The sequence below is a fragment of the Mobula hypostoma genome, chromosome 10, assembly GCF_963921235.1.
Source record: "Mobula hypostoma chromosome 10, sMobHyp1.1, whole genome shotgun sequence".
Lineage (NCBI taxonomy): Eukaryota > Metazoa > Chordata > Chondrichthyes > Myliobatiformes > Myliobatidae > Mobula > Mobula hypostoma.
In genome coordinates this window covers 32,757,377-32,770,007 of record NC_086106.1, presented here as the reverse complement: position 1 = coordinate 32,770,007, position 12,631 = coordinate 32,757,377, and the positions used below count along the sequence as shown (strand labels likewise).

The 12,631-nt window shown below is 43.6% G+C and overlaps 1 protein-coding gene across 1 annotated transcript in view; it reads left to right on the top strand.

The window, feature by feature from the left end:
• The window catches only part of LOC134352491 (probable G-protein coupled receptor 139), a 74,613-nt gene that overhangs the window by 42,774 nt on the left and 19,208 nt on the right, over positions 1 to 12,631 (top strand). The gene's annotated exons all lie outside the window — the stretch shown is intronic.

Below are 12,631 nucleotides of genomic sequence, written 5' to 3'. Positions count from 1 at the left end.
AGAATATCCCCGCCACAGAAGCAGTGCACAATGTTTTAAAATGTACTAATGCTGTTATAGCGAAATCTGAGAACAGCAAGTGCTACAAGAAACAGTCTAAATAATCCTAGTCCATGTTATCTCCATGCATCGTAAACAGCATTCACACAATCCATGGTGTACATCTGTCACATCAGTGAATGGCACAACTTTTGAGGTAATAAAAAAGCTGAATACCTCTCAAAGCTGCAAAGCGTCACGGGCACGTAAATGTAACACATGATCGGGATCATCCTCAGAGATGAGAAAGATATTGAGAAGTCCTAACCCTAAACCTTCTCAATTTCTCCTTCAAAAGGCCATCCCTTCTCCCAATTCCTCCCTCTCCGCCGCATCTGCTCTCAGGATGAGGCTTTCCTTTCATTCCAAAAGAAGGAGATGTCCTGCTTTTTCAAGGAAAAAGGCTTCCCTTCCTCCAGCATCAACGCTGCCCTAAACCGCATCTCTGCCACATCACGCACTGCTGTTCTCACCCCATTCTCCCACCACCCTACTAAGGATAGAGTTCCTCTTGAACCCACATGCCACCCCACCAGCCACCACGTCCAGCACATAATGCTCTGCAACATCCGCCATCTCCAAGGATATCCCACCAGCAACCCCACCTTCCCTACCCCCACTTGCTGCTACCCGCAGGTATCGCTCCCTACGTGACTCCCTTTTCCATTCGTCCCTCCCCACTGATCTCCCTCTGGCACTTACCCTTGAAAAAGGAACAAGTCCTACAACTACCCCTATACCTCCTCCGTGACAATCACTCTGGGCCCCAAACCTTCCAGGTGAGGCGACATTTCATCTGTGAGTCTGCTGGGGCCATATACTGTGTACGGTGCTCCTGGAGTGGCCTCCTGCATATCGGTGAGACACAACGTAAATGGGAGACCACTTTGCTAAGTACCTACGCTCCGTCTGCTAGAAAAAGCGAATCTCCCAGCGGCCACCCATTTTAATCCCACTTCCCATTCCAATGCTGATATGTTATGAGGAACCAACATGGAGGAATGACACGTTATATTCCGTCTTCGTTGCCTCCAACTTGATGGCATGGACATCGATTTCCCGAACTTCCAGTGTATTTACCAATCCATATTCGCTTTTCTCTCTCTCACCTTATCTCCTTGTCTGCCTACCCCTTCCCTCTGGTACTTCTTCCCCTTTTCTTTCTTCCCCGACCTTCTGTACTCTCATATCAGACTCTCCGTTCTCCAGCCCTGTATCTTTTTCACCAATCTACTTACTTCACCGTCACACTCCTGTTTCACATCTCACCTTGTGTTTCTCCCTCCCCGCTTCCTCCTTTTAACTCTACCTCTTATCTTCTTTTCTCTCCAGACCTGTTGAAGTGTCGCTGCCCGAAACGTTGACGGTTCTCTTTTCCATAGACACGGCCTGGCTTGTTGAGTTTCTACAGTATTTTTTGTGCGTTGCTTGGATTTCCAGCATCTGCAGATTTTCTCTTGTTTGTGATTGTTAAGGATCCAGAATTTTAGGGTTAAATAGGTTTGTTCGCCAGATGTAAAGTGCTTACTTATCCGTAGATAAGTAACTGGCGTTTCTCAACTCGTACTTGACGCATGAAGCTCATCATAGTTTGGAATCACGCCATTCTACTTTCCTGTGATTTCCCCATACTTTTGAAAATACTTTTCGTCATTGACCACCTAATTCCACTTTCTATTAATGTTACAAGCAGTGAGTTATAGACAATGATTATTCTGTGAAAACGGAGGTTGTTCTTTTTCCATACATTTCTGTTTTGCCGGTAGCTAGAAAATTCTTCCACCTGAACCTTCTAGCAACTAACCCCGTTAAATATTCTTGCATATAATGTATGAGTCGGCTATGCTTCATGTCAGATAATTACAGCCTCTTCAGCTCGTCATAGCTCAAATTCTTCCTCTCTGTCCATTGTGATCTTTTGAAATCCTGCTTTGAACTGTTTCCGCCAGAAACGCATTCTTTGCCTTCAGTGTGCTTAAGAAGGACATTGCACAATTTAAGCACAATGTAGCTACTTGTCTAAACTACAATTCTGTTTATGAATCTTGGGAATGAAAACGACTCCAATGTTTTCCCTAAATAATAAAGTATAGAGCTTCAATATATTAAAGCTCTTTTCACCTGGCAACTCCTCAACCATGTAACGCAGTTAAAAAGTTTTTGCTCTAACGCTCCTATAGCATTATATTCCACATCAGGTTTGCTTTGTACATGTAGGATAATGGACGTAAACAAAGTAAAGGGAAAAGTAACATCTATGGAAAGGAAGAGTTAAAATGTTATATGAAGCACCCTTCATCAGCCCTGATCAGTAGGGCAACAGAGATTGCGTACGAAACGACATGAATTTCATTAATGAAGTGAATACCTGCTGACGATGGTTGTGTAATATGTTGCTGATGACGTTCTGTTGCACAGGGACATATTCAACAGGACAGCTATACCTAGAGATGATTATTTTGAAATACGAATGGCAGAGGAATTAATTACGATATCATCCAGTAAAGGAAGAATGTAATCCAAAATTACGGAATTAAGTATAACGTCTCGAACGCTTAAAGGTACCCAGACAGAAGATGAGGAATTTGTTGGATCACGCTAGCCTATCTGCCACAGGCATTCACCTCATTGGAGTATTTTCAGATAAGCTCCTAGTCGCCCGGTTACGAAGAATTAGATTGATAACGCCCTTCCCCATCCCAGTGTTAAGTATAACAAGGGCTGTTGCCATGTTATTTAAGTGAGAATAATTGTTTTCCTGAAAGCATGTATTGGTTTTATTCCGCTCTGGATTCGGACAAGGGTTATGGCGACAAATCCTCTCGTTCAGGTCGGTAAGTTTGTACATTTCCGAAGAAGTGACGAACATCAGTACTGGTTACATACACAAAATGCTGAAAGAACTCACCAGGTCAGGCAGCATCTACGGAAAAGAGTATAGTCGATGTTTTAGGCCGTGACCCTGTATCAGTACTGGAGGAAAAAAAGGATGAATCAGAGTAAAAAAAAATGGGGGTGGGGCGAAAAGTCACAATGTGATGTAAAGCCGGAGTGGTGAGAGGGGTGAAATAAAGAGCAAGGAAGTTGAGTGATGAAATAGATACGAGGCTGGAGAAGGCGAAATCTGATAGAAGAAGGCAGAATGCCGCTGAACAAAGAAAATGGGGGGGGGGGGGCTCCAGACAGAGGTGACAAGGTGCGGGAGGGAACTGGGAATAGGGAAAGCTGAAGAACAGGAGGATGGCATTGCCAGAAGTTCGGGAAATCGATGTTCTTGCCATCAGGATACAGGCTACACAGATAGAATATAAAGTGTTGCCCTTCAAACCTGCGAATGGTCTATCGGGACAGTAGAGGAGGCTGTGGACTGAGATGTCGGAATGGGAATGGGAAGTGGAATTAAAATGGGTGGCCACTGGGAAATCCCGCTTGTTCTAGTGGACGGAGAGTAGGTGAGCATCTATGCTCCGTTCGCCAGAACTCCTCCTCTGTCGCGAAGAGGCCACACTCAGGTTGGAGAATCAACATCTTATATTCCGTCTGGCATGAACGTTGATTTCTCGAACTTGCGGTAATGCACGCCCACCCCTCTTTCACTATTCTCCATTCCCATTTGCGTCGCTCACCTTATCTCCTCCCTCTAGTGCTCCTCCCTCTTTTCTTTATCTTACGGCCTTCTGTCCCCTCCTATCAGAATCCCCCTTCTCCAGCTTTGAATTTCTTTCACCAATCAACTTCCCGGTTTTTAACTTCATTCCTCCACCTCACACGATTTCACCTTTCATCTTTTGGTTCTTCCTCCCCAAACCTCATTTTCTTACTCTTACTCCTCATCTTTTCTTTTTCTCTAGTCCTGATGAAGGGTCTCGGCCCGAAACCTCGACTATACTCTTTTCCGTAGATGCTGCCTGGCCTGCTGATTTCTTCCAGCATTTTGTATGTGTTGCTTGGATGTCCAACCTCTTCAGATTTTCTCTTCTTTTCAGTACTAGCTCCTACTGCTTCCTGGAGGGAATTAATTCAATTACCCCTACTTCCTACCTGTTTTTGGTGATGCTTCCCAGAAGTTGTTCTTTTTTCTTAGTTTACCAGGGATTTCGGTCTGTCATGGTGGGCTGGAAAGAAACAGAATATTTGATTCCCCTTCAGGCGACAAATCCTCAAAGGTCGGTTAGTTGGTACATTTCCGAAGAAGTGACGAACAGTTGTATTTCCTGCATTGACAACCGCCAGAAAATTGTCGTTCGTTCTAAGTAGCACCATTTTAAACCGAGATGGTGCTCCCTGAATACTTTTGGGAGTCTGTTATGGATTTTGGGCTGCTGGTCAAGAAAATATTCATGCAATTTCCCTATCACGCACTATTGTATTGAAATCGCCTATAGTTGTTATTTCAATTCTTAATTCAATTAAAATGTTGGTTACAATGTGAGCTGAGAAGTTTTCTATCTTGTCCAGACACGCCTGGCTATGCTTAGGCAGTGTGGATGCTGCATGGTAGGACGGGTTTTAGAAAGGCTAGAAAGATATCAGGCACAAGCCGTTCTATGTATTGTGTAGATATGTATATCCGTTTAAGATCATATTGATACTCATGTTCTATTTGCATAGCACATGTTGCGGACTCATTATAATAAAGTAATTGTATTTTCAGGAATATTTATGATAACAAAATGTCTCGCCAATGTTGCAACAGCCGCGATACTTTCTGTTATATTTGTGGCGTGTTTCTGCTTAAGTGTCAAAGACGGAGCGTGACTAATCTCATTAAGAAAGCCTCGGAGCTCTACTCTGGGCGTATCATTGGCGACGAAGTCAAAGCCGAAGCTCCTCATTCTTGCTGTGCAACATGAGCTGTCGACCTTAGAGCTTGGCTCAGAGTTACTCGAAAGTCAATGCCGTTCGTTGTCTCGATGATGTGGCGAGTGTTTTGTCTGACCAGCGTGTCTGGTTTCTTCACTAAAGGCAAGAAATCCAATCTCCCTTCAGAATGAGACCTGCACTTCATGATGATAATCTTCCTGTACTGGAGGCCTGAAGGCTAGAGCAGGCAGAGGGAGATGCGACGATCCACGAGCCAGGAATGGAAAACGACACCGATTCTGATGCGCATTTTGAACTCTTTATGTCGAGTGAGCCTCATATGATAAATCAATATGAGTTAAATGACCAGGTAAGAGATCTGGGTTTGTCAAAGGCAAAAGCAGAATTATTGAATTCAAAACTGCGGAATGGAATCTACTGCACCAAGCACAAAGGTTTCCGTGGAGGATTTCGATATTTGAGACAGATGTTTCCCAGAATAACTGATGCCTAAATAGGGAAGGCAGTTTTTGATCCACAAATCAAAGAGGTCATCAATCACAGGCTATTCTACGAACTTCCAGTGGGACTGGAGAAAGTCGCATGGAAAGCACGCAGGGAAATTGTTGTAAATATTACTGGTAACTACAGAGAACCAACCTACGTGCAGTTAATTGACAGCTCGTTCAAGCATACAAAACCGGGAAGCGCACGTGTTACTAAAGATTCATTTTCTACATTCCCATTTAGACTTCTTCCCTGCAAACTTTAGCACTGTTAATGCGAGCATGGTGAAAGATTTCACCAGGGCATGGCGGTCATGGAGAAATGGTGTCAGGGCAACTAGAATCTATCAATGCTGTCTGATTATTGTTGGACACTTAAGCGAGAAGCCTCGGACACTGAGTACAAACGGAACTAGGATGCCGTGCACAATCCTGATTTGACGGAGACAGCCGTGAGAAGCACAAAGGAACAGCTGGAGAAACTTCTGAAATGCCTGCTTCGCTGCCGCTGTTACTGTGCGATCGAGAATCTCCGGAGGGGAAAGCCCCAAATCCTCGGTTTGCATATTGCCTGTTGCTGGGGCCGGGGTCGAAGCGTTCGGCAGAGATGGTGCTCGGTGCTCGGTGTCGGAGAGCTGGTCGGAGGCTCGAAGTTTTCGGACGGACTCGGAGTCGGACCGTGGTCGGGTCCAGGGTGCTGCATTGGCAAGTTTGCGGCGCTGGAGGTTCATGGCAGGGAGAGTTTTCTTCCTTCAACCGTCTGCGTGAGATGATGGGACTTTCGAGAGACTTTGAGACTTTTTACCGTGCCCATGGCCTGTTCTTCTATTAAATTACGGTATTGCTTCCATTGTTGTAACTATATGTCATAATTATGTGGTTTTATCAGTTTTTTTTAGTCTTGGTTTGTCTTGTGTTTCTGTGATATCATCCTGGAGGGAAAAGTTATATCATCTCTTCATGCATCGATTACTAAATGACAATAAAAGAGGACTGCGTATCCTCATAATGTAAAAAAAAAGGATTCAACGAATCAATTTTAGCTTAGTTGAACGATTGCAAAGCATCAGCACTGTTGTCCAATTGAACGTACTATATTTAATGTAAGCTAATTTCTTGTTTCTCCAAATTCCAACTTAATACAAGTAGTCTGCGTTATATTTGTGTTCATCCCTGATTATCAAGAACACTGGACAACGAAGTTCTAAGTTCAAAGTACATTTATTATCAAAGTATGTCTATATTATACAACCTTGAGAGTCTTCTCCTTACAGGCAGCCACAAACCAAGATACCCAAAAGAACACATTTTACAAAACCAACAAGCACCCAATGTGCTACTCCAATTTTAAATTATCCAACAAGGACCATACCCATCCTTATCTATAGGTATACTGAAAGTTGAGGAGTTGTGGTCACGGTTCCCTAACTGTTCGTCCACTGAGCGATCAGTTAGCTGGGCAGGCTCTTAACACAACACCAGGTCTAGTAAGGCACTTCCTCTCGTTGCGCTGTCCACATATTGATTTAAGAAATCTTCCTGGTTACACTTAACAAATTCTGCCCCATCTAAACCCTTGCACTAAAAAGTCCCTTGTTTATATTAGGGAACTTTAAATCCCCAATGAGAACAACCCTATTATTTTCACACATTTCCTAATCTGTTCATAGAACATAGAACATAGAACACTACAGCACAGTACAGGCCCTTCGGCCCACAATGTTGTGCCGACCCTCAAACCCTGCCTCCCATATAAGCCCCCACCTTAGATTCCTCCATATACCTGTCTAGTAGTCTCTTAAACTTCACTAGTGTATCTGCCTCCACTACTGACTCAGGTAGTGCATTCCACGCACCAACCACTCTCTGAGCAAAAAACCTTCCTCTAATATCCCCCTTGATCTTCCCACCCCTTACCTTAAAGCCATGTCCTCTTGTATTGAACAGTGGTGCCCCGGGGAAGAGGCGCTGGCTATCCACTCTATCTATTCCTCTTCTTATCTTGTACACCTCTATCATGTCTCCTCTCATCCTCCTTCTCTCCAAAGAGTAAAGCCCTAGCTCCCTTAATCTCTGATCATAATGCATACTTTCTAAACCAGGCTGCATCCTGGTAAATTTCCTCTGTACCCTTTCCAATGCTTCCACATCCTTCCTATAGTGAGGTGACCAGAACTGGACACAATACTCCAAGTGAGGCCTAATCAGAGTTTTATAGAGCTGCATCATTACATCGCGACTCTTAAACTCTATCCCTCGACTTATGAAAGCTAACACCCCATCAGCTTTCTTAACTACCCTATCCACCTGTGAGGCAACTTTCAGGGATATGTGGACATGTACCCCCAGATCCCTCTGCTCCTCCACACTACCAAGTATCCTGCCATTTACTTTGTACTCTGCCTTGGAGTTTGTCCTTCCAAAGTGTACCACCTCGCACTTCTCCGGGTTGAAATCCATCTGCCACTTCTCAGCCCACTCCTGCATCCTATAAATGTCTCTCTGCAATCTTTGACAATCCTCTACACTATCTACAACACCACCAACCTTTGTGTCGTCTGCAAACTTGCCAACCCACCCTTCTAGCCCACATCCAGGTCGTTAATAAAAATCACGAAAAGTAGAGGTCCCAGAACAGATCCTTGTGGGACACCACTAGTCACAATCCTCCAATCTGAATGTACTCCCTCCACCACCACCCTCTGCCTTCTGCAGGCAAGCCAATTCTGAATCTACCTGGCCAAACTTCCCTGGATCCCATGCCTTCTAACTTTCTGAATAAGCCTACCGTGTGGAACCTTGTCAAATGCCTTACTAAAATCCATATAGATCACATCCACTGCACTACTACCCTCATCTATATGCCTGGTCACCTCCTCAACGAACTCTCTCAGGCTTGTTAGACACGATCTGCCCTTCATAAAGCCATGCTGACTGTCCCTGATCAGACCATGATTCTCTAAATGCCTATAGATCCTATCTCTAAGAATCTTTTTCCAACAGCTTTCCCACCACAGACGTAAGGCTCACTGGTCGATAATTACTCGGACTATCCCTACTACCTTTTTTGAACAAGGGAACAACATTCGCCTCCCTCCAGTCCTCCGGTAACATTCCCGCGGACAACGAGGACATAAAGATCCTAGCCAGAGGCTCAGCAATCTCTTCTCTCACCTCGTGGAGCAGCCTGGGGAATATTCCGTCAGGCCCCGGGGACTTACCTGTCCTAATGTATTTTAACAACTCCAACACCTCCTCTCCCTTAAGATCATCAATGTCCTGGTGGTTATTTGAGCGTCTGTAGTACAATCCCACTGGTGTGATTACACCCTTCCTATTCCTAAGTTTTACCCAAATGAACTCGGTGTCTGACCCCTCTATTATGCCTCCTCTGATTGTAGCTGTGACTGTGTCTCTGATTATTTGTGCTAATTCCTCCCACCCTCCCCACTTTTACCTCCTCCTCTACCTTTTTATAAAACTTAGAAAACCTGTATATTGTCCATCCATTCCTGCCCTTCTCTCAGCCAAGTTTCAGTAATAGTTATAACAGAATAATTCCATGTACTGGTCCATGCTCTAAGTTCGTCACCTTTATCCATAATATTTCTAGCTTTCAAATATACAAACTTCAAACTATCCGACGCATCATACTTGATATTTCGACTTTGCCTTTCAATACTTACCCTGACGTCTACCTTCTGGTACGATATTGTCCTTACTCACCTGGGGCTCCGACTCCTAGACGTTAATACAAACTCATAAAAGAAACAGTACCTTACTATAAATCCAAGCCTGATGCAATTTTAGAGTCAGAGTCCTACAAAATAAATAAATTCATTAGGATAATCCATAATAAACATCCGGATATATTAATACGGGATAAACAAGCAAGAAAAAAATACTTAATACATACAGCTATTCAAAATACACAAAGAATAACAGAAATCTATAAATGAAAAACACTAGAAATATGCTGAATTAAAAGAGGAAATTGAGAAACTTTGGAACATGAACGATGTATACATTGTCCCGACAGTAAGATCTACAACTGGTATCATCCCTGGAAACTACCCAACAGCATCAGGTAGTTCGAGCTACACGGTATTATCTATATAAACGTTCAGAAATCCACATTACCAAACAGCACTAGAATAGCCCGAAATTTTCTAGGAATTTAGAAATTAGTGTGTTTGGCTATGCCCGTAGTTGGGGTTATTGTAATAACAATAATAACAATGAGAATAGTTTTCGTTATAGTATCTTGTGCATTTGTTTCCATCCTGCTGGGTGCAGTTATTGATTCTTCTGTGTTTCTTGGAATTACTGATGATGCTTGTGAGAAAACTTTGATAATAAATTTACTTTGAATATTGTACGAGAAGCATCCCTCTTAGTCGGTTGAACCAAATTATGGCGCCAAGGATGTACTTAGTAGATTAGATTGAAACTGGCTTCGTAGGAACAACACAGGGGGCAGTGATGAAGGGACGTTATTCTGACTAAAGGGCTCCTCCAGTTGTGTTCCTCTGTGATCAGGGCTGAGACTTCTGCTCTTTGTGAGGTACGGTACATAAATGATTTCGACGAAAATGTTGGTAGGTGAGTTGGTAATCTTGCAAAGGGTAGAACATTTGGGGGAATTCTTGATAATGGGGAAGAATGCTAATGGATACAACAGAACGATGACCAGCTGGAAATACAGGCGGAAAAATGACAGTTGGTGTTTAATTCCCACAAGTTCAAGGTCCTGCATTTTCGGAGTACACAAATTTTTACAATAAATCGCAGAGGAATAAGAAACAAATAGACCTTGGGATGCGAGTTCATAGCTCTCTGATAGCGAAAACACAAATGGGTAACATGGCAAGATGGTAAAAGGCACGTTTGACTTCGTCTGTGGGGGAATTGAGTATAAGCGTAGGAAAGCCATATTGTACTTGTAGGAAACGATGGTTGGGCCGCATTTGGAGTATTGTGGCCAGTTGTGACTGCCGCATTGCATATGTGAACAATTTGGACCGAGTGCAGAAGAGGTTCATGGTGATCTTGTCTAAGTTAGATAGGATTCGCTATCAGGTTAGGTGGGTTAAGTTTGGGTTGGTCTCCCTCGAGCGTCAGAGGCTGAGGTGAGAGCTGATCGAAGTCTATAAAATTAGAAGGAGTATGGAAAGACGAGAATTGTCATTTTTTCCCCCAGGATTGAAAGGCCAAATATCAGAAAGCACAGGTTTAAGGCGAGAAAGGAAAAGTTGAAAGGAAATTTACCAGGCAACTACAGTTTGTTCAGTGTGGTAGGTTCCTGGAAGTCTCTGCCAGGGAGGAAGTGGAAGCAGATACGAAAGCAATGTTTCATTGGCACGAAGACAATCATATACAGGCCAGCAAGCCCAAGTGAACTTCATTGACTGTGAATCTCAGGAAGGCTAAATCAGGACTCATTGAGGAATCAGGTTTGGAAAGGCTGGCAGCTTCAAGTCCCTGAAAATCAACATCTCACAGTACCTATCCAGGTGCTACCTATCAAGACAATTGTAAAGAAAGCACGCCAGAGGTTATACCTCATTACGAGTTTGAGATTTTGGTATGCCACTGCAGGCGCTTGCAAATTTCGATGCTCGAAGGAGAGCATTCTGACTGGTTACATTGCAACCTGGCATAGCGCTTCCAATGCACAACATCGCAATTGGCTGCGGCGGGCTGTAGAATAAGCTAATTCCATCCGGGCGCAACCCTCCCTGCAAACGAGGACATCTTCAAAAGGCTGTACCTCAAGAAGGTAGCCCCCATTATTGAAACGCCTCGCTATCGGGGACATGCTCTCCTTTCGTTACTATAATCCGGAGGAGGTACAGGGGCCTGTGGACGCAGACTCAACGGATTAAGAGCAACTTCTTCCCCTCTGCCATCAGATTTCGAAGCAGTCCATGAACCCACGAACACTACGTTTTTCGCGTTCTGCACGATTTTCTTATTTCGTAACTTAAAGTAATTTTTCTTTCCTGCAGTCTACTGCAGCCGCAAAACAACATATTTCACAACATATGCAAGGGATATTAAACGGTTCTGACTGTCAACAGAGCGGGATCGCTAGGGTATGGAGCACGTGCTGGCAAATGGGCTTTGTTTCGTTTGGCACAGATATCGTGGGCTGAAGTGCCAGTTACTATTCTTTGTTCCATGTTTTATGACACTCTGCTCAGCACCCGATCAGAGTCAAAAGTAATCTAGAAGCAGAGAAATTCCTTTGATTTGGTGGGCATTCCTTGCAGTAGGGAGATCGTCAGTCAGTTTGGAAGAGATTTCGGTGAAATATCATCGACCTCAAATAAAGAAGTTGTTTTCCTCTCCACGGATGCTGACTGACCGCTGAGTATATCGTACTACTATGAATTAACTATAAACACGTTACATCATATTTCACCAGAAGAGGGACTTTCTTGATTAGAATGGCAGAGGCTAAGACCATTTGAAGTTTTCCTCTTCTCTTCAATCCTATTCCTGCATTTAGCTTCTATTGCGGAAAACTGATATTTATTAAAGTCTGGTGACGTCAGTAATGAGGGATTCTCCAGTCGTCGAGGATTCCGAGTATTTAGGATTAATGCGTTTATGATTTGTGAGGGAAATTTTGAACAAACAGCGAAGAAAAGGTTTCAGAAACGTAAAAAGATGTCAGAGTATCTGCGGAGGCGTTTTGTTCGTATTTTTGTGCTGGAGGAGGGATTTGGGGGTTGATGTGCCTGTTCCGTTTTCGTTCAATTTTTTTCTGTGCGGAAGGGGGATTTGGGGCGTGATGTACCTGTTCCGATTTTGTTTGTTTTTTTTAATGTAGGAGGGATGTGGTAATCTTGCTTGTTCCGATTTTTCGTTTTTGTTTTCTGCGGAAGGAGTAATTTGGGGGTTGATGTGCCTGCTCCGTTTTCGTCCGTATCTTTTCTGTGCGGGAAGGAGGCATTTAGGATGCTGATATGCGTGTTCCGTTTTGGCTCGTATGCTTTTGTACCAGAGGAGGGATTTGGGGCTCTGATATGCCTGTTCTAATTTCGTTTTTGTTTTGCGAGAGGAGGGATATGGGATGACGCGCCTGGTCCGTTTGTTCGCTTTTCTGTATAGGAGGAGGGATGTTGAGTTTATGAGTCTGTTCCGTTTTCGGTCGTTTTCTTCGTGCGAGGATGTGGGGCCTGAGGGTGATGATCGTGTTGCCTTTTTTTTCTTTCTTGGTTTCATGCCTAAGCAAAAACTTTTGTCACATATGTTAGTGATATTAAATATGATTTTGA